General features: G+C 43.2%; 1 long non-coding RNA gene across 1 annotated transcript; it reads left to right on the top strand.

Annotated features, from left to right (window-relative positions):
• The first annotated feature begins 19460 nt into the window (after positions 1-19460).
• Positions 19461-22649, top strand: LOC124605143. Its single transcript, XR_006978607.1, has 2 exons — positions 19461-19718; positions 22360-22649. It is a non-coding gene; the product is annotated as an uncharacterized LOC124605143 (long non-coding RNA).
• The last annotated feature ends 663 nt before the right edge of the window (positions 22650-23312 follow it).

Below are 23312 nucleotides of genomic sequence, written 5' to 3'. Positions count from 1 at the left end.
GTCAACTGCGTTTTCTTTTTTTTTATGGGAACCCCTTTTTTTATTACATATTCGTCAAGTACGTAAAGAAATATGAATGTTTTAGGTGGACCACTTTTTTCGCTTTGTGACAGATGGCACTGTAATAGTCACAAACGTTTAAGTACGTGGTATCACGTAACATTCCGCCAGTGCGGACGTTATTTGCTTCGTGATACATTACCCGTGTTAAAATGGACCGTTTACCAATTGCGGAAAAGGACGATATCGTGTTCATGTACGGCTATTGTGATCAAAATGCCCAACGGGCGTGTGCTATGTATGCTGCTCGGTATCTTGGACGACATCAACCAAGTGTCCGGACCGTTAACTGGATAGTTACGTTATTTAAGGAAACAGGAAGTGTTCAGCCACATGTGAAACGTCAACCACGACCTGCAGCAAATGATGATGCCGAAGTAGGTGTTTTAGCTGCTGTTGCGGCTAATCCGCACATCAGTAGCAGACAAACTGCGCGAGAATCGGGAATCTCAAAAACGTCGGTGTTGAGAATACTACATCAACATCGATTGCAGCCATTCCATATTACTATGCACCAGGCGTTGCATGGCGACGACTTTGAACGTCGTGTACAGTTCTGTCACTGGGCACAAGAGAACTTACGGGACGATGACAGACTTTTTGCACTCGTTCTATTCAGCGACAAAGCGTCATTCACCAACAGCGGTAACGTAAATCGGCCTAATATGCACTACTGGGCAACGGAAAATCCACGATGGCTGCGAGAAGTGGAACATCAGCGACCTTGGCGGGTTAATGTATGGTGCGGCATTATGGGAGGAAGGATAATTGGCACCCATTTTATCGACAGCAATCTAAATGGTGCAATGTATGCTGCTTTCCTACGTAATGTTCTACCGATGTTACTACAAGATGTTTCACTGCATGACAGAATGACGTTGTACTTCCAACATGATGGATGTCCGGCACATAGCTCGCGTACGGTTGAAGCGGTACTGAATAGCATATTTCATGACAGGTGCATTGGTCGTCGAAGCACCATACCATGACCCGCACGTTCACCGGTTCTGACGTTCCCGTATTTCTATCTGTGGGAAAAGTTGAAGGATATTTGCTGTCGTGATCCACCGACAACGCCTGACAACATGCGTCGGCGCAATGTCAATGCATGTGCGAACATTACGGAAGGCGAACTATTCGCTGTTGAGAGGAATGTCGTTACACGTATTGCCAAATGCATTGAGGTTGACGGACATCATTTTGAGCATTTATTGCATTAATGTGGTATTTACAGGTAATGACGCTGTAGCAGCATGCGTTCTCGGAAATAAGTTCACAAAGGTACATGTATCAAATTGGAACAACCGAAATAAAATGTTCAAATGTACCTACGTTCTGTATTTTAATTTAAAAATCCTACCTGTTACCAGCTGTTCGTCTAAAATTGTGAGCCATATGTTTGTGACTATTACAGCGCCATCTATCACAAAACGAAAAAACTGGTCCAAATAAAACATTCACATTTCTTTACGTGTTGTTGTTGTTGTTGTGGTCTTCAGTCCTGAGACTGGTTTGATGCAGCTCTCCATGCTACTCTATCCTGTGCAAGCTTTTTCATCTCCCAGTACCCACTGCAACCTGCATCCTTCTGAATCTGCTTAGTGTATTCATCTCTTGGTCTCCCTCTACGATTTTTACGCTCCACGCTGCCCTCCAATACTAAATTGGTGATCCCTTGATGCCTCAGAACATGTCCTACCAACCGATCCCTTCTTCTGGTCAAGTTGTGCCACAAACTTCTCTGCTCCCCAATCCTATTCAATACTTCCTCATTAGTTATGTGATCTACCCATCTAATCTTCAGCATTCTTCTGTAGCACCACATTTCGAAAGCTTCTATTCTCTTCTTGTCCAAACTATTTATCGTCCATGTTTCACTTCCATACATGGCTACACTCCATACGAATACTTTCAGAAACGACTTCCTGACACTTAAATCTATACTCGATGTTAACAAATTTCTCTTCTTCAGCACCGCTTTCCTTGCCATTGCCAGTCTACATTTTATATCCTCTCTACTTCGACCATCATCAGTTATTTTGCTCCCCAAATAGCAAAACTCCTTTACTACTTTAAGTATCTCATTTCCTAATCAAATTCCCTCAGCATCCCCGGACTTAATTAGACTACATTCCATTATCCTTGTTTTGCTTTTGTTGATGTTCTTCTTATATCCTCCTTTCAAGACACTGTCCATTCCATTCAACTGCTCTTCCAAGTCCTTTGCTGTCTCTGACAGAATTACAATGTCATCGGCGATCCTCAAAGTTTTTATTTCTTCTCCATGAATTTTAATACCTACTCCAAATTTTTCTTTTGTTTCCTTTACTGCTTGCTCAATATACTGATTGAACAACGTCGGGGAGAGGCTACAACCCTGTCTTACTCCCTTCCCAACCACCGCTTCCCTTTCATGCCCCTCGACTCTTATAACTGCCATCTGGTTTCTGTACAAATTGTAAATAGCCTTTCGCTCCCTGTATTTTACCCCTGCCACCTTTAGAATTTGAAAGAGAGTATTCCAGTCAACATTGTCAAAAGCTTTCTCTAAGTCTACAAATGCTAGAAACGTAGGTTTGCCTTTCCTTAATCTTTCTTCTAAGATAAGTCGTAAGGTCAGTATTGCCTCACGTGTTCCAGTGTTTCTACGGAATCCAAACTGATCTTCCCCGAGGTTGACTTCTACTAGTTTTTCCATTCGTCCGTAAAGAATTCGTGTTAGTATTTTGCAGCTGTGACTTATTGAACTGATAGTTCGGTAATTTTCACATCTGTCAACACCTGCTTTCTTTGGGATTGGAATTATTATATTCTTCTTGAAGTCTGAGGGTGTTCGCCTGTTTCATACATCTTGCTCACCAGATGGTAGAGTTTTGTCAGGACTGGCTCTCCCACGGCCGTCAGTAGTTCCAATGGAATATTGTCTACTCCGGGGGCCTTGTTTCGACTCAGGTGTTTCAGTGCTCTGTCAAACTCTTCACGCAGTATCATATCTCCCATTTCATCTTCATCTACATCCTCTTCCATTTCCATAATATTGTCCTCAAGTACATCGCCCTTGTATAGACTCTCTATATACTCCTTCCACCTTTCTGCTTTCCCTTCTTTGCTTAGAACTGGGTTTCCATCTGAGCTCTTGATATTCATACAAGTGGTCCTCTTCTCTCCAAAGGTCTCTTTAATTTTCCTGTAGGCAGTATCTATCTTACCCCTAGTGAGATAGGCCTCTACATCCTTACATTTGTCCTCTAGCCATCCCTGCTTAGCCATTTTGCACTTCCTGTCGATCTCATTTTTGAGACGTTTGTATTCCTTTTTGCTTGCTTCATTTACTGCATTTTTATATTTTCTCCTTTTATCAATTACATTCAATATCTTTTCTGTTACCCAAGGATTTCTACTAGCCCTCGTCTTTTTACCTACTTAATCATCTGCTGCCTTCGCTACTTCATCCCTCAAAGCTACCCATTCTTCTTCTACTGTATTTCTTTCTCCCATTCCTGTCAATTGTTCCCTTATGCTCTCCCTGAAACTCTGTACAACCTCTGGTTCTTTCAGTTTATCCAGGTCCCATCTCCTTAAATTCCCACCTTTTTGCAGTTTCTTCAGTTTTAATCTACAGGTCATAACCAATAGATTGTGGTCAGAGTCCACATCTGCCCCTGGAAATGTCTTACAATTTAAAACCTGGTTCCTAAATCTCTGTCTTACCATTATATAATCTATCTGATACCTTTTAGTATCTCCAGGGTTCTTCCATGTATACAACCTTCTTTCATGATTCTTAAACCAAGTGTTAGTTATGATTATGTTGTGCTCTGTGCAAAATTCTACCAGGCGGCTTCCTCTTTCATTTCTTAGCCCCAATCCATATTCACCTACTATGTTTCCTTCTCTCCCTTTTCCTACACTCGAATTCCAGTCACCCATGACTATTAAATTTTCGTCTCCCTTCACAATCTGAATAATTTCTTTTATTTCATCATACATTTCTTCAATTTCTTCGTCATCTGCAGAGCTAGTTGGCATATAAACTTGTACTACTGTAGTAGGTGTGGGCTTCGAATCTATCTTGGCCCCAATAATGCGTTCACTATGCTGTTTGTAGTAGCTTACCCGCATTCCTATTTTCCTATTCATTATTAAACCTACTCCTGCATTACCCCTATTTGATTTTGTGTTTATAACCCTGTAGTCACCTGACCAGAAGTCTTGTTCCTCCTGCCACCGAACTTCACTAATTCCCACTATATCTAACTTTAACCTATCCATTTCCCTTTTTAAATTTTCTAACCTACCTGCCCGATTAAGGGATCTGACATTCCACGCTCCGATCCGTAGAACGCCAGTTTTCTTTCTCCTGATAACGACATCCTCTTGAGTAGTCCCCGCCCGGAGATCCGAATGGGGGACTATTTTACGTACTACACGAATTTATAATAAAAAATGTGGGTTCCTATTTAAAGAAACGCAGTTGATATCCGTTTGACATATGGCAGCGCCATCTAGCGGGCCAACCATAGCCCCATCTTGTTTCCCCCTTCAAGCTAGCCAAGTTTCGTTCCTTGTAGTGTTTTCGTTTGACGCTTATTTCGTGATATATTTGGCCCGGTCACGATCAATGGACCAACCTGTATATATGTGCGTGTGTGTGTTTTGCTAATGAAGCTTACGTATTTTTGGTAACATTACCGACTTTTAGACATACCACTATTGTCAATAACTTTACATATATTTGATAAATAAGCTAGCTACTTCTAATACGTTTGAACACGGTGGCAATTTACGTAATTTCATGTTGTACTTATCCTTCTGAACGTGAAGCCAATATATTTATTTCAAGTCTTTCAGATACATTTGAAGATAACCAAGATGGCGGCTCTGAGGCTACATACCAATCGGCTGTTCCGTTTTAAAATAAATTTTACTGACGAGATAGAATTTCACATACAGTGTTTGACATAAATATTATTTTAATGAAGCATAAGGAAGTCATTTATGAATGAATGTGTGTGTGTGTGTGTGTGTGTGTGTGTGTGTGTGTGTGTGTGTGTGTGTGAGAGAGAGAGAGAGAGAGAGAGAGAGAGAGAGCGCGACAGCGAGAGACGGAGGGAGCGAGAGCGAGAGATACAGAGAGATGAAATTTACTGATAAAGCAGAATTTTTGCAGACGAAACTATCAGGCTTATCCTGACAAAACATCTCGTCCTCTCCTCCCTCCTCTCTCCTGCCCCTACAAGTAGGCAACCCGTGCCGGTTACTGTACTAAGTGGTACTAAGTACGGTATTGCACACATACAGGTAAAAGTGCCCAGGGAGTGCCATCGGTGCAGTGTGGAGAAAAACTGCCGCACGGCATGTAATCCCTCATCCAGATTCAAGACAAAAGTTCATCTAGCAAAATCAAATCGGTTGCATTTTGGAAACATGTCTATGAAAACGACGAGCTGGCAACACTGTCACATCATGCAGCGCATCTGAATGTACAGTATATGTATCACACCACACTGTCGTGCCAGTCATCATAGCCCAGTGAGTAGGCTTCTGGAATATGCCGGCTCGGTAGCTCATCGTGTTCGGTCTGAGGGTTAGCTGCCCTCTGTAATAAGAAAACTAAGTGAATGGATCAACGACGAACTGAAACGGGTGTCAGGTGACGTCCGCCACGAACAATTGAAACGAGCAACATGAGATTACAAAAAAATAAAATGAAAAAGAATATCAAACCCACATCCACCAAAGAGGTATTGTTCGAATACTCGTCAGGTTCCGGTTTTTTTTTTTTTAAATAAAAAATAGAAGTCCATTCAAAAGTTCTCGTCATTTATAAGTGGGACAACATTTTATCACATAATAGGCTAACACATGAGAGTGGGATCCATTAAACAGCATATATGTGTCTACTAACACCACAGTGCATAACCATAAATGATGGTGTCAAGTCATGTAGAGCAGTTTCCCGATGGAGTACACAGACGATGAATACGTCGATATGCTTTTGGTGCTGAGTGCATCCGATAGCAAAGCTGCTGCTACTCGTGCGTGTACTGCGCGGTACCCTCAAAGGTACCTTCCTCATACGAATGTTTCACGTTGCCTGAAGTAACGCCTTCGGCAAACCGGTAATCTTCGTCCACAAGGAATGGACAGAGGTCGTCCAAGGACTGCACGTATTCCACAAACAGAGGACGCGACTCTTGAAACCGTGCACCAGTAACCTCGGCGAAGTACACGCGATATTGCAAGGCAGTTCCAGATATCTCAAAGACTGGTTGTTGAAGTGTTGCACGTCGAAGAACTGCATCCATATCACTACACGTTAACTCGACGTCAGCGGCCAGAAGACCGAATTCGACGAGTACAGTTTTGTGAATGGCTTTTCACCAAGTGGACGATAGCGAACATTTTATAAACAACTCGATATGGACTGACCTTCACTCGTGAAGGTTTTTCTTCCAATCTCCACAGAAGCTATTATTGGTCGTAAAACAATCCACATGTCACCCGTGTCTTTCAGGCACGTTTTGGCATGAACGGCCGTTATTATGGCCTGAGGTGGTTTGATCTTGGTACTGATTTCTCAGGATCTATGCACCCAAATTGCGTGAAAATGTAATCACATGTCAGTTTTAGTATAATATATTTGTCCAATGAATAACCGTTTATCATCTGCATTTCTTCTTGGTGTAGCAATTTTAATGGCCAGTAGTGTATTTTACAAATCGAAGTCTCTTCCTCTCGTGATCTCTTCTTCGCCTGATTCAGCGTCTTTTTTACTTCTAAGCGAGCGTCATCCGGTGCCCCACATTGATGTCGTTTGAACTTAGCACAACAAAGTCTTTGGTCTTAAGCATTCCTCGGCAATATGTTGTTCTATGTTTCGAACAGCGCCATATCACAGTCCCATTTGCTTTGGTTCTCTTTACGATGTACGAGTAACCGTCATAGTGGGCACATGGTTTACCGTGGGTGGTTGTTGACGGCTCCATATCGAACGTATAAGCACACAGAGACACAAGGCGAACGAGCTGAACACTCCGAAAGTTAGACTCACACTGACAGTGAGTAGCCAAGCGGTCAGTCACTTAAGTGGACGAAGACTTCAAAAAAATGGTTCAAATGGCTCTGAGCACTATGGGACTTAACATCTATGGTCATCAGTCCCCTAGAACTTAGAACTACTTAAACCTAACTAACCTAAGGACATCACACAACACCCAGCCATCACGAGGCAGAGAAAATCCCTGACCCCGCCGGGAATCGAACCCGGGAACCCGGGCGTGGAAAGCGAGAACGCTACCGCACGACCACGAGATGCGGGCACGAAGACTTCACGAGTGCAGGTAGGCCGTGCCGCACAGGGGTCGTTTCCGGTGGATGACAACTCCCGGGGACGCGGGTAGGTTCTGCCCGTGAGCAGGTAGCTTCCAACAAAACTGGGTGCGAATTTCACAGATTTCTGGCTGGGGGCGATTTTCACGGGGTGTGATTATCACATATCCTTGCGCACTTGTTGGTCAGTGTATTTTTACGAGGACAGACAGCTCCACTGTGGCGATGATTCTATTCGCCATGTAGGCCACAATGGTCGGCACTTGAATGCTGGAAACGAAAGTTTAACTAGAAAAGTTTTAAAATGAACAATAAAAATTCACGATACGCGCCAGGCTCGCTTGGTGACCTGCACACTTTTCACACATAAAAATAAAATTTTTGTGAATTCTATGCAATGTACCGTATCGTTCAATCCTTGCACACTAAATCCAATTTCTCCGTCTGTCGCAGCCTGTAATTTCGTTTACGTTCTGTCATACTGGTGTTAACGGATCGTTCTACACTCATGCTCATAAATTAAGGATAATTGCAGAATGTGGTGCCACACTACGTGGCACTACACAACAATGGCGCTAATAGCATAGGCACTTAGGGAACACACACGACACAGATCTGTAAGTCCGCGGTACTGGTAATAATTTGAGAAAACCATCCCGAAACACATGTGCTACAAAACGCCACTGTTTCCTGCGCGTATACCCCTACATCAATATGGGATATGATCACAATGCAAAAGTACACAGGCCGCACAACGGGTTGGCATACTCTGGATTAGGTAGTCGAGCATCTGCTGTGGTATAGCCTCCCATTCTTGCACCAGTGCCTGTCTGAGCTCCTCAAGTGTCCTAGGGGTTTGAAGAGGTGCAGCGATACGTCGACCGAGAGCATCCCAGACGTGCTCAGTGGGGTTTAGTTCTGGACAACAGGCAGGCCACTCCATTCGGCTGATATCTTCTGTTTCAAGGTTCTCCTCCACGATGCCAGCTCGGTTCGGCTGTGTGTTATTATCTATCAGGAGGAAGGCAGGACCCACTGCACCCCTGGAAAGGCGGACATACTGGTGCAAAATGGCGTTCCGATACACCTGACCTGTTACAGTTCCTCTGTCAAAGACATGCAGGTGTGTACATGCACCAATCATAATCGTACCCCACCCCATCAAACCACGACCTTCATTAAGGTCCCTTTCAAGGACAATAAGGGTTTGGTATCTGGTTCCTGGTTCACGCCAGATGGAAACCTTGGTGAGAATCACTGTTCATACTGTACCTAGACTCGTCCATAAACATATCCTGGGACCACTGTTCTAATGACCATGTACTGTGTTCTTGACACCAGGCTTCACGGGCTCTCCTGTGACCAGGGGTCAGTGGAATGCACCTTGCAGGCCTCTGGGCGAATAAACCATGTCTGTTCAGTCGTCTGTAGACTGTGTGTCTGGAGACAACTGTTCCAGTGGATGCGGTAAAATCAAGAGCAACGCTACCCGCAGTACTCCGTGGCCGTCTGCGAGCACTGATGGTGAGATATCGGTCTTCACGTGGTGTTGTACACTGTGGACGCCCCGACCTGTTGCACTTGGACACGTTTCCTGTCTGCTGGAATCGTTGCCATAATCTTGAGATCACCCTTTGTGACACACGGAGGACCCGTGCTACGACCTGCTATCTATGACCAGCTTCCAGCCGCCCTAGTATTCTGCACCTCATAATGTTATCAATACGTATTCTTTGAGACATTTTCAACAGACAGTCACCACTAGGACGTCTGAAAACGTCTGCACCGTACTCTGACATGCACCAACACACCTCTGCATATGTGGACTGCTGCCAGCGCCACCGTGTGAAGACCACAGGTCAAATGCACCGCATGGTTATACCCCGACGTGATTTAAACTCGCAAGCGCCCACCAGAGTGCTGTTTCACCATGTATCAGCATTATCCATAATTTATGAGCATGAGTGTATATTCCGACATGCACTTCGCCGCAAGCGCGTATTATTCGGTAAATCCCTCATGGTGAAAATCATAGAACTCCGTCTTAAGGCCACAAGTGGCCCGTCCATCCGACCGCCATGTCATCCTCACTGAGGATGCAGATACGAGGGGCGTGTGGTCAGCACACCTCTCTCCCGGTCGTTATGATGGTTTTCTTTGGCAAGAGCCGCTACTATTCCGTCGAGTAACTCCTCAATTGGCATCACGAGGCTGAGTGCACCCCGAAAAAAGGCAACAGCGCATGCCAGCCTGGACTGTCACCCATCCAAGTGCCGGCCACTCCCGACAGCGCTGAATTTCGGTGATCTCACGGGAACTGCTGTACCCACTGCGGCAAGGCCGTTGCCATCCTCATGGTGAAGAGACCCTGTTTGTCTTTGGCCAATTTGAAGGACTCTGTCTTTTTGTGCTGTGTTTACGAAGTGTTATCGAAGTATGTAGGACAGAAATGTTGTGCCCCTAAAAGGCGTCGTTTCTCTGGCTGTTGCTCTTTGTCACACTTTCGTTTTCTTTCATAGAATATCCATTGCCCCTTAGAGTTCATTCCAAATGCTGTACTTGCTCGTAGGTTGGCGCCACTCAGTATGACCCAAGTTTGCCCCATTACTACCAAAGCATGAAGGAAGGGTAACTATTCTCTACTTCAGTGGTAAATTGAATGTGGTTTGCTGAAAGTTTAGTTTTTTTTCAGGCAATCACCAAGCCGTTTGTCGCCACAACTCCAAACGTCAAACCAGTCATCCATGCATCTGCACTACACTGTTTGTCCCAGACTAGTATCTGCTCTTAGACTTGTTTCACTACAGCAAAATGTCATCTTTCTTGTATTATTGAAAAGAATTTATTACCAGTGCTTGTGCCGTTTCCCTTTAGGTTTTACTGTAATGTTTGTAATTTATGTTTATATTAGCACATTGTATTTTTATCACCGACTCAGTATTGTGATGTAAATTGTAACAGCCCTTCTAACTTAGTTTCGAAACTCGATTTAGCGATATTTATCTTCTCAAACATGTTCCCACAATATACTTTGGCCTCATATCGTTGCTGAAATCATGATGGCGGTGGCCAGTGTGTGGAACTCACATTATGTCACTCTTTGGCTAACGCGCAGAAATGCAACTCAGTTTAATATCATCTATGTGGTAGTGTAGGTCAATCCAAAAACGTTGTGTTTTTTCGGTACCACAACTCCTGCTGAAAAAAAAAACCTGTTAGTTTATTTGATATTCCTCTGAGTAATCATGCTTTTTTTCTATTTTGACGTTGTTTGATTTCCATAAATCTTCCTTACTTCGCTTCAAGTAAGCCTACGAATTCAGATAGTTTTAACAACGATAGTGTTATTGCGACATATAATTCCACATGTTTTAAATTGGCCTAAAGGCTACAAATTCGGTCAGTTATGGAACCGTGTCGTCATTTAGAAAATTCGTAGATGCTAAGGATTGACAAACTACAAAACTGAAATTTCGTGGCAGATTAAAACTGTGTGCCGGACTTAGACTCGAACTCGGGACCTTTGTCTTTCGAGGGCAAGTGCTCTATCCTCTTTTTTTTATCTCGTTTTGTTCTATATTGTTCGGTGAATTTGCCCGGGGTGGACGTCCAATAACACCCGTTCTGGTTCTTCGTTGACTTTTTTTTTAATCACAGAGACTAGCTAACCCTCTGGCTCAACACGCTGAGCTGCCGTGCCCCACCGACTGAGTTACCCAAGCACGACTCACTGCCCTCCTCTCAGCTTTAGTTCCGCCAGTACCTCGTCTCCTACGGGTGGCGCGCGAGTCGTGCTAGGGTAGCTGAGTCGATAGAGCACTTGCCCGCGAAAGGCAAAGGTCCCGAGTTCGAGTCCCGGTCTGGCACAAAGTTTTAATCTGCCTGGAAGTTTCGTATCAGCGCACACTCGGTTGCAGAGTGAAAATTTCATTCTGGATACGACGAAACTGTTTCACAAAGAAGTTAGCACCCACAACACTACATACACTTTCCGTTGAAACTCTGTCCAACTGTTTGTAAAAAAATCGTCAGTCTACGTGTAGAAACTTGATGTCACCTGGAACTCTAAGGAGTCCTTTAGCAGCACCTTTTGAAAGCATCCTACTTGCTACTTAAACTTGAACTGAGTGCATAATTGGCATGACTTCGGTATTTATGCCCTAAAAATGTTCCCCTTCCGAACAAAATTTTGGCCCATGAATGAACAACAACATGATCTGACTTCCATTAATGATAATATTCGCTGGTAGGCAGGACGTTCACGGCGCAACGGGGATCTCGCACTTGCGTTTAAGTAATGCAAAAATATCATTCTAGGACAACTAAAAGTGTAGATCGAACGCTTGCGATGAAGATGTAGGCCTAACACTTATTCGCAAAAAGCGTGAATGACCAAAGCCATGTTTAACATATTCAGGATATCAGCACGTGTCTCGAAGTTATGAGCAGCTTAAACTTACGAGTACGTCTTGTTTGCTTTAATCTGCAAGCAACGAAATAAATATTTTATCTGCCAATGGTAGTTTCAGGTGATTCAGCTGAAGGCAGAATGTACTCAGCGAATTGTACTCACATCAACTACGAATTAGGACAAAGGATAAGTAACCATATAGGAACTGAGCATTAAAAACATAATAATTTGTGACCTCTAATTTGAAGTAACTTTCGATTGCTATTCAATAAGCAATCAGGAAAATTCAGTAAAAACGTTACACGGTAAAACAATGCCATATATCATCAAAATCAGAAAGAAGAGGAACCCACATATAATCTCAGATCACTGTGAAATACAAATTATAAAAATGAATGTACCTGTGTATGTATGATCCACATCTCCTACTAATCCAATGGACCAATTTCAACAAAATTGGTACACATATAATTACTGTCTGGAAAGAATGACTTTGGAGGTAATAATCACCCACCTATCAGAGGGGTGTGGTATGGAAGAAAAAGCAGTGTGGCTCATGACGCTATTTATTTCTTTGCTTGCAAGTTAAAGCAAAAAAGAGGTAAGTTTAAGCTGCCGACAACTTCGAGGCATGTGCTTCCATCCTAACTATGTTAAGTATGGCTTTGATCATTCATGCCATACGTGTTAGGCCACACGGAGCACTCCCTATATCTGCATTGCACGCGTTCTCTCTATACTTTTAGTTGTCATGAATGTATTAGTTATCCAGTATTTGCGAATGAGAAAACATACGCTGCAACAAACTTCAGAAAAAATTTGATTCCTTTACGAAACTTTTTCTCCCTGTCGATCACCCCAAAATGATGAAAGGAAAAACATTTATCGCTTACTGCATTTTCGTTATTCATACAGTAAAACTCCATATCAAGCATAACGTTTTAATTTATCACCTTTTTTCTTCTAATTGTATGTGTGACACATTTTGCATACAGTATTCACATATACCATCAAAGTACAAGAAAAACTAGATCATTGTTCGACACTTATAAGATATGACCTCATAAACAGTGAATGCGAGAAAAATTACCGCCTCGTGCAAGACATTTAAATTTATCAGTTCGTTGCTATTAACTGTATTTGCAACACTTTTCGCAGATAGTATCCACCTTAGCCACTGAATTTACCTAGGAAAATATATCATCGTACGACACATAGTTCAGGAGATACATAAACACATGCGGGAAAAAACTGCCATATCACGTACGACGTTTTAATTCATTCCCTTTCCACTACTAACTCCATTCGCAACACATTTGTTAGGCAGTATCTACATAAGACTCTGAATGACCGACAAGAATAAATCATTGTATAACACGCAGTTCAGGTGACACAACGTCATAAAATTTGAGCTTCTTGAAACTCAAACTTCAGGGTGAAATTCACTGGACATACATGTGAAATCATAAAAGAAGGTAGTATACATGGAAGAAGCCTGGAGATACTGACAGGTTTCAGATAGATTATATAATGGTAAGGCAGAGATTTAGGAACCAGGTTTTAAATTGTAAGACATTTCCAGGGGCTGATGTGGACACTGACCACAATCTATTGGTTATGAAATGTAGATTAAAACTGAAGAAACTGCAAAAAGGTGAGAATTTAAGGAGATGGGACCTGGATAAACTGACGAAACCAAAGGTTGTACAGAGTTTAAGGGACAGCATAATGGAACAATTTACAGGGATGGGGGAAAGAAATATAGTAGAAGAAAAATGGGTAGCTTTGAGGGATGAAGTAGTGAAGGCAGCAGACGATCAAGTAGGTAAAACGACGAGGGCTAGTAGAAATGGGTAACAGAAGAAATATTGAATTTAATTGATGAAAGGAGAAGATATAAAAATGCAGTAAATGAAGTAGGCAAAAAGGAATACAAACGTCTCAAAAACGAGATCGATAGGAAGTGCAAAATGGCTAAGCAGGGATTGCTAGAGGACAAATGTAAGGATCTAGAGGGTTATCTCACTAGGGGTAAGATAGATACTGCCTACAGGAAAATTAAAGAGACCTTTGGAGAAAAGAGAACCAGTTGTATGAATATCAAGAACTCAGACGGAAATCCAGTTCTAACCAAAGAAGGGAAAGCAGAAAGGTAGAAGGAGTATATAGAGAGCCTATACAAGGACGATGTACTTGAGGACAATATTATGGAAATGGAAGAAGATGTAGATGAAGATGAAATGGGAGATATGATACTGCACGAAGAGTTTGACAGAGCATTGAAAGACCTGAGTCGAAACAAGTTCCCGGGAGTAGACAACATTTCATCAGAACTACTGACAGCCTTTGGAGAGTCAGTCCTGACAAATCTCTACCATCTGGTGAGCAAGATGTATGAGACAGCCGAAATACCCTCAGACTTCAAGAAGAATATAATAATTCCAATCCCAGAAAGCAGGTGTTGACAGATGTGAAAATTACCAAACTATCAGTTTAATAAGTCACGGCTGAAAAATACTAACGCGAATTCTTTACAGACGAATGGAAAAACTAGTAGAAGCCGACCTCGGGGAAGATCAGTTTGGATTCCGTAGAAATATTGGAACACGTGAGGCAATACTGACCCTACGAATTACCTTACAAAATAGATGAAGGGAAGGCAAACCTACGTTTCTAGCATTTGTAGACTTAGAGAAAGCTTTTGACAATGTTGACTGGAATACTCTCTTTCAAACCTGAAGGAGGCAGGGGTAAAATACAGGGAGCGAAAGGCCATTTACAATTTGTACAGGAACCAGATGGCAGTTGTAAGAGTCGAGGGACATGAAAGGGAAGCGGTGGTTGGGAAGGGAGTGAGACAGGGTTGTAGCCTCTCCCCGATGTTATTCAATCTGTATATTGTGCAAGCAGTGAAGGAAACAAAACAAAAATTCGAAGTAGGTATTAAAATCTATGGAGAAGAAATAAAAACTTTGAGGTTCGCCGATGACATTGTAATTCTGTCAGAGACAGCAAAGAAATTGGAAGAGCAGTTGAACGGAATGGATAGTGTATTGAAAGGAGGATATAAGATGAACATCGACAAAAGCAAAACGACTTGAAGTAGACTCTTAAAGTAGTAAAGGAGTTTTGCTATTTGGGGAGCAAAATAACTGATGATGGTCGAAGTAGAGAGGATATAAAATGTAGACTGGCAATGGCAAGGAAAGCGTTTCTGAAGAAGAGAAATTTGTTAACATCGAGTATAGAGTTAAGTGTCAGGAAGTCGTTACTGAATATATTTGTATGGAGTGTAGCCATGTATGGAAGTGAAACATGGACGATAAATAGTTTGGACAAGAAAAGAATAGAATCTTTCGAAATGTGGTGCTACAGAAGAATGCTGAAGATTAGATGGGTAGATCACATAACGAATGTGGAGGTATTGAATAGGATTGGGGAGAAGAGAAGTTTGTGGCCCAACTTGAATAGAAGAAGGGATCGGTTGGTACGACACCTTCTGAGGCATCAAGGGATCGCCAATTTAGTATTGGAGGGCAGCGTGGAGGGTAAAAATCTTAGAGGGAGACCAAGAGATGAATACATCAAGCAGATTCAGAAGGATGTAGGTTGCAGTAGGTACCGGGAGATGAAAAAGCTTGCACAGGATAGAGTAGCATGGAGTGCTGTATCAAACCAGTCTCGGGACTGAAGACCACAACATCAATGTATAGCGTGGAGAGATGAGGAAAAACGAGGAGATGGAGAGACAGATGGGGGAGGAGGAGATAAGCAGAGGTAGGAGGAGGAGGAGAAGGACAGAGATAGATAGGGGAGGGGATGGACAGAGAAAGGAAAGACGAGGAGTTGGACTGAGAAAGGAGGTGGGCAGAGATATGGGGAAGAAAGAGAGGGGGAAGAAGGAGATGAACAGAGGGGGAGAAGCAAATAGACAAAGAATGAGAACAGATGGAGATGGTCAGAGAAAGGAGCATGATAGGAGATGGGCTAATAAAAGATTGGAATAAATACATACCCAGGCAATGCCGGGTATACAGGTATCATTAAATAACTGGAAAACGAACGTGAACCATGAGTCACAACCGCGGTTGACTTGAGAGACCAATGTAATGCTTGTACATGGAATAAAGCCTTGACAGCGATAAGCAGATATAACTTTGTTCACAAAGAAAAACACCTGTTGAGCTGAAAATCAGGTAAATAGAATATTACGCCGAAGTAAGCTAGCAAGCAAGCAACGCTCTCAATATGAATTCCTGAGTGTTATAACTTAAAGATGATCACCATCGCATCTGACCTTAAAAAAAAAGCGAAGCGCATTGGCTGCATGCAGCCCCCACACAAAGAGAAGTATATGACTGGACCGAGCGGTCAGCACAAGAGAAATGATACGTGTACTGTCCGCATGGCCAAGTTAACTCAAATCTTAACCACCCAGTCAGTAGGGCTCTGCTTCAGATTACAGCCTACATAAATGCTCTTACTATGCACACACAAATGTGACTTCGCTAACAGACGAGAACAGTGCACAAGAGAGTCTTTCCACCTTGCTAACGACTTACAAGTTGCATAGTGATATTTAAAGCGAAACAAGTTTTCTAAAGGTATACTTAGATGGCCATCAAAATTACATATTGCCGACAATATACCCCAAATATGTTGTCGGGCAACATTACGGCCACAGGAACTGCAGTCATATGCACAACATACTAGCCACTGTTACCCGACAATGTTTGCGGCAATACATGTCAGGGCCAGAAATGTTTGGACGGGGACACACTATAGCCACAGAATGGACGAAAGCAAGCTAATGCGAGTCAGTACGGCTCTCCTGTTTTTACATCACACAAGTAATAAAGTTATCAGAAAGAAGAACAAAGGAAATCGCTTTTTGTGGATGTATCCATTTTTAAGTAGGCGGAACGAGTCAGCTTCAGAAAATTTTACTTGGCAATTGATGCTGTTTCAGGATTTTGATAGAATGTCGAAAAGTGATTTCGAATATTTCGTCCAGTGAATTAATTCTAGAACCGCTAAAAACAATACAAACATGAGAATCTGTATACCAGTTACAATACGACTTGTGAGCACTCTTCGGGTTTTAGGTACTGGTGGTTCGTATAAAAGTTTGATATGTCTCTTTAAAGCGCACTATTCTTCAATAAGACCCATGATACATAAGTACACTACTGGTCATTAAAACTGCAACACACGAAGATGACGTGCTACAGACGCGAAATTTAACCGACAGGAAGAAGATTCTGTGATATGCAAATGATTAGCTTTTCAGAGCATTCACACAAGGTTGGCGCCGGTGGCGACACCTACAACGTGCTGATATGAGGAAAGTTTCCAACCGATTTCTCATACACAAACAGCAGTTGACCGTCGTTGCCTGGTGGAACGTTGTTGTGATGCTTCGTTTAAGGAGGAGAAATGCGTACAATCACGTTTCCGACTTTGATAAAGGTCGGATTGTAGCCTATCGCGATTGCGGTTTATAGTATCGCGACATTGCTGCTCGTGTTGGTCGAGATCAAATGACTGTTAGCAGAATATGGAATCGGTGGGTTCAGGAGGGTAATACGGAACGCCGTGCTGGATCCCAACGGCGTCGTATCACCAGCAGTCGAGATGACAGGCATCTTATCCGCATGGCTGTAACGGATCATGCAGCCACGTCTCGATCCCTGAGTCAACAGATGGGGACGTTTGCAAGACAACAATCATCTGCACGAACAGTTCGACGACGTATGCAGCAGCATGGACTATCAGCTCGGAGACCACGGCTGCGGTTACCCTTCACGCTGCATCACAGACAGGAGCGCCTGCGATGGTATACTCAATGACGAACCTGGGTTCACGAATGGCAGAACGTCATGTTTTCGGATGACTCTAGGTTCTGTTGACAGCATCATGATGGTCACATCCGTGTTTGGCGGCATCGCGGTGAACGCACATTGGAAGCTTGGAAGCGTGTATTCGTCATCGCCATACTAGCGTATCACCCGGCGTGATGGCATGGGGTGTCATTGGTTACACATCTCGGTCACTTCTTGTTCGCATTGACGGCACTTTGAACAGTGGACGTTACATTTCAGATGTGTTACGACCCGTGGCTCTACCCTTCATTCGATCCTTGCGAAACCCTACATTTCAGCAGGATAATGCACGACTGCATGTTTCAGGTCCTGTATGGGCCTTTCTGGATACAGAAAATGTTCGACTGCTGACCTGGCCAGCACATTCTGCAGATCTCTCACCAACTGAAAGCGTCTGGTCAATGGTGGCCGAGCAACTGGCTCGCCAAAATACGCCAGTCACTACTCTTGATGAACTGTGGAATCGTGTTGAAGCTGCATGGGCAGCTGTACCTGTACACGCCATCAAAGCTCTGTTTGACTCAATGCCAACGCGTATCAAGGCCGTTATTACTGGCAGAGGTGGTTGTTCTGGGTACTGATTTCTCAGCATCTATGCACCCAAATTGCGTGACGATGTAATCACATGTCAGTTCTAGTATAATATATTTGTCCAACGAAAACCCGTTTTTCATCCGCATTTCGTATTGGTGTAGCAATTTTAATGGCCAGTACTGTATCTACTGCATTGTTTTGGTAAAAGAACTGAAAGATTTCATTCAAGGAAGTTTGAAATAAGAATACAATTTTTCAAATGGATCAAATGGCTCTGAGCACTATGCAACTTAACTCATGAGGTCATTAGTCGCCTAGAACTTAGAACTAATTAAACCTAACTAACCTAAGGCCATCACACACATCCATGCCTGAGGCAGGATTCGAACCTGCGACCGTAGCGGTCGCTCGGTTCCAGACTGTAGCGCCTAGAACCGCACGGCCACTCCAGCTGGCTAAAATTTTTATATTTTACTTTTGTTCATCAGCAGACACTGTTTACATTACCAATTCCTGTTTCAAGTATGTCTCGAGATAATACGAAACTCACGGCATCGAATGCAAACGGTGTGAATGAAGAACTACATGCGCTTCTATTGCGACTTTTCGGCCTTGCACTGGCATAAGTTCGTGGACTTCGGAATTTTTGGTATGTTTCCTCAAGCGTCATTCTGAACTCATCGACTACAGCTTCCCAGTTATCCTTTTTCACACTGCGCTCTTTGTGCTCATTACTTTCGATATCCCGTAGCTCTGGTTTCAGACGAATCGCATTTATAAAAATTATTGTTTTCTACTATGTCCACTCGTTCATAGCTATACACAACAAGCGCTCGACAATGAACTACGAAATAAGCACTACGTACGCCCGAACTTTCGAACCAAAGCGTAACGATATTGTTTCCACTCAGACACGTGACTGCAGCGCTGTCGTTGAGAGAAGTAGGAAACACAGGTGAGAGCGAGAGAGAAGCATTTACAGACGAGGAAAGAGATAGATATTGCCGTGCAATACGAAATATTCTCCACTCTCGGTGAACAACACGGCAACCCCTCGGCAACAAGTCGACAACTACCTGCAACATCAGCAATATTGTCCATCCATACCTCAACCCTGCCTTCTATTGCAGGCACTTTGCAGCAATGTTGACAGCAACGCTGTTGCTGCCAAAATTTCCGTAAAATAAGGCCAATCTATAGATACGTTAACAGACGGCTTTCACTTAAACAGCGGAACTACGTCGAAGCTGACCATCATCACTACACTGTTGGCAGGGCGTGGTCTGCGCTGTACCGGCCGGTATTGCGGCTCCGCCGGGCGGGTGATGGATCTGCGGCACTTGTCGCAAAGTCAAGGCCGCGGGCACCCGCCCACTCGGTGCTTTGGCGGGCGTTGCCTCCCCAGCAAGGCCGGCCGCTGCTGTATATATATTGGCGCTGACGGCAGCCAGGCACCACAGGCAGCAGCCACACGCCCTTACACCACCATGAAGGCCTTCGTAAGTATTCAGCCTCGTTGACAATGTCTGCGTTGAAAGCCAGTTACGAAGCACTCGGTCGACTTGCAGTTAACTAATGTTGCTACTTGCAGGGCGACGTAGTGGGAAACAGTGGTTAAACACAACTTTGAATTCAATTTGATTGATTTAAACATCGGAATGTACCTGTAATTGATAATGTGAGAGTATCAGTTCACAGTTGCAGGTTTAGGTAAACAGGTGGCAATTTTCTATCGGTAGAGGGAAATAAAATAATTCTGCGTTAAATATGGGTTTCGATCTTATGATAATCTTCAGGTATCGTAAAATTATTTGCAACCTGTTCTGTTTGATGTGAAAGTCGATGCAGCATGTCATGACGTCACACAAATGCAGGATGCTTTTCGATCAGTACCCCTGGGATTTGCACTTGCATGATAGAGGCTAGCACGAGTGGGGTGGTTGTAGGAATCTGGAACATCCTATAATAATTAGTATTGGAATACTTTAGTAAGTAACTTTTACTTAACTTTGTCCAGCTACAACACAATTCTGGTATTACGTTTGTAATACATGCGCGAACTAGAGGCTGCGAACCTAGCGGGCTGAAGGCTATTCTAATCTGACTTCACTCACGACCTGTAGCTGACTCGGCCCGGTGCCATCTGCAAGTCTCTGTCTGTGCCATACGGCGGCGCTGCAAGCGCCAGCGAGTCCAGAGAGGTTGCAAGTGCTGGACCGCTATCGATTATCGCAACCTCTAGCGTGGTGTCTAACGTTGACACCACACTCTTCGTGGCATCAAATAAAATAAAAGCCATTCCACATCACCGGCGTCAATATTGAAATAAGTTATATGTTCTGTAGTAAAATGTACTTACTCAGTTAATCAATCTTCTTTTTATTCTGTCATGATACGGTACTAACTTTTCGTGTGGAGGTGCCTAATTTTACGATACCGAGAGCGGTTCCGAAAACTGACTTCTTTTCGAATATTTACGAGCTATGGTGCACCAGATGAACAAAATATATTAAGGTTCAATATGCCTTCAATTGTGGGGTCTCTAGGGACGAGCCAAAAACTCGAACTGGACAAAGATGAAGCAGAAAATTGACTGCTACCTTTTCAAAGATACCATCCCGCAATTCGTGTTACAGGATTAAGGAGAACTTCCAACTAAATTACTGGATGGAAATTTGAATTTCTCTCCACTACACTGTGAGTTTAATTTCCTAAGCACTGTTCCAACTCGCTCAAATCGTACTCTATGGTATTGTTAAACTGCCATTCACCTACAGTAGATAAATTACAAAGAATGGTCGGTACCACCTCTGCTTCTAGAACATCCTGAAATGACATGGAGTAGATATCAAATTACGTGAAAATGTAACGTCGAATGCACGTATCCCAAAGAGGGGACGTTTGAGAGAATATTGCATCACAATGTCGAGTAATCATGTTCTAGGTTACCTAAAACGGGTCAAAATCAGAGAGAAAATATAAAACTTTGAGGGTCTTTGAAGACTCTGGAAACATCCTGCAGCCTCTAACACACCATTCACAGAGTAACAGTGAAAATTTTAATAATCATCTTTCTTGCTCCAGCAGGCACAGGCACAGGAAAGGAGAGTAATATAAAAAAAACTTACTATATGTTAGATACTAGTATCAGTCATTTCGGAAGTAGACGACTCCATCTATGGTGCGTTTGTTACAATGTGTTTGTTACGTGAGTATGAAAGTACTCACTTGGTCTACAAATTTTACTGTAATTAGCAACTGGTAAGATCACCAAATACAATTTTATATGTTAAAAATGACGAAATTCCTCCAGCTGTATTAAGGTGTTGGTTTTATTGGCAACTAGTTTCGATGTTAAACTTCCTGGCAGATTAAAACTGTGTTCCAGATCGAGACTCGAAATCGGGACTCAGTGGTAGAGCACTTGCACGAGAAAGGCAAAGGTCCCGAGTTCGAGTCTCGGTGTCGCACACAGTTTTAATCTGCCAGGAAGTTTCATATCAGTGCACACTCCGCTACAGACTGAAAATCTCATTCTAGTTTCGATGTTGTTACAACATCATCTTCAGGCCCATACTTGTTGACAGTAACCATATGTGTCTAACAACAGTAGTCACCACTGACTACTAGTGTTAGACACATACGGTTACTGTCAACAAGTATGGGCCTGAAGATGATGTTGTAACAACATCGAAACTTGTTGCCAATAAAACCAACACCTTAATACAGCTGGAGGATTTGCATCATTTTTTAACATATATTATACTAGCTGACGTCCCAAGTCGTCCGTTTGAATTGTAGATATACGAAGATTAAATACAATTTTAAATCAAACTAATCTGATTGATATTTGATAGTGAGTCAACAGGCGCTTTGTTTCTTCTACACTAGTAAATATACAAAATGCAAAAGTGGCCAAGCTTTGCTGATACAAACCTCCAGATTGTTCATTTGGTCTTCAGTTTCAGTTCTGACCAATGTATGATATATTTTCAAAAACCTCGAAAAAGTCAACTATTTGCCCTAGACGCATACTAAATTTTTGTGTTGTGCGCTTTGATAAGCGCAGCTCAAGTCTATTTTGCACAGGGAACTGCAGCATTGTTCACAGCAAGAAATTAATTCTTCCCCTCCCCACAGGTCTGCTCTTTCCTCGTAGTGCTGCTGGTGGCGGCCGTGTTCGCCCAGGAGAAGGCCAAGGAGACCCTGAAGGGCGCCGAGGCCTACTACGCCTACGCCGCCCCCTACGCCTACAGCGCCTTCGGCTACCCCGCCGTCAGCGCCTACTCCGCCTACCCTTACGCTGCCGTCGGCTACCCCTACTACTACCGCTGAACACGCCTCACTGGGCTTATGCATCACACTTGAGAAGCCGTGCCTACTGTATTTCAGATCACCAGTGCCATAAATAAATGTGTATATAGCAACAACTACTTCCTTTCATTTACCGTCACCTGTTAAACCTAACTCCTTGGTGCGCGCCACCGGATTTACACAGATGCGCACACACACACTCAAAGAGAGGGGAAGGGGGGAGGTGGGGTAGGAAGGGGTGGATGGTGAGAGGGAAGATGGTTGGATGGAAGCGAGAGCTAGAAGAGGGGAGAGAGAAACAACTGCAACCTGACCAGACGAATATAAAGTCCACTTTCTCAGCTATTAAAGGGATTGCATCTTTCAGTGGGGAAGGAATAACATGATCTACTGTATGTAGTACTCATGCCTATAACGCAGTAAATATGAGGCTTGTCCAGAAATTAAGTTCCGATCGATCGCTAAATGAAAACCACAGTGAAAATCAGAAACAATTTATTTGCAAGAGTTAGCTACACTTTCCAGATACTTCTCTACATAGTCGCCACTCTGACGTAGACATTTATCGGAGCGTTATACCAAATTTCCAACACCATCGTCATAGAAGGCAGCCGCCTGCACTTTCCGATAATTCTCTACGCTGGTCTATAGCACATAGCCTGTGCGCAAGTGTTGTCTTCGTATCCAGTGTTTCATGTGAACAGAGATGATACTCAGAACTAGACAATTAGGGCTGGATTGTGGATGATCGAACACTTCCCATCGAAAAGGCTGCGGGA

This window comes from Schistocerca americana, chromosome 3 (assembly GCF_021461395.2).
Source record: "Schistocerca americana isolate TAMUIC-IGC-003095 chromosome 3, iqSchAmer2.1, whole genome shotgun sequence".
In the NCBI taxonomy this organism is placed as follows: domain Eukaryota; kingdom Metazoa; phylum Arthropoda; class Insecta; order Orthoptera; family Acrididae; genus Schistocerca; species Schistocerca americana.
This window is presented reverse-complemented; position numbering and strand designations above follow the sequence as displayed.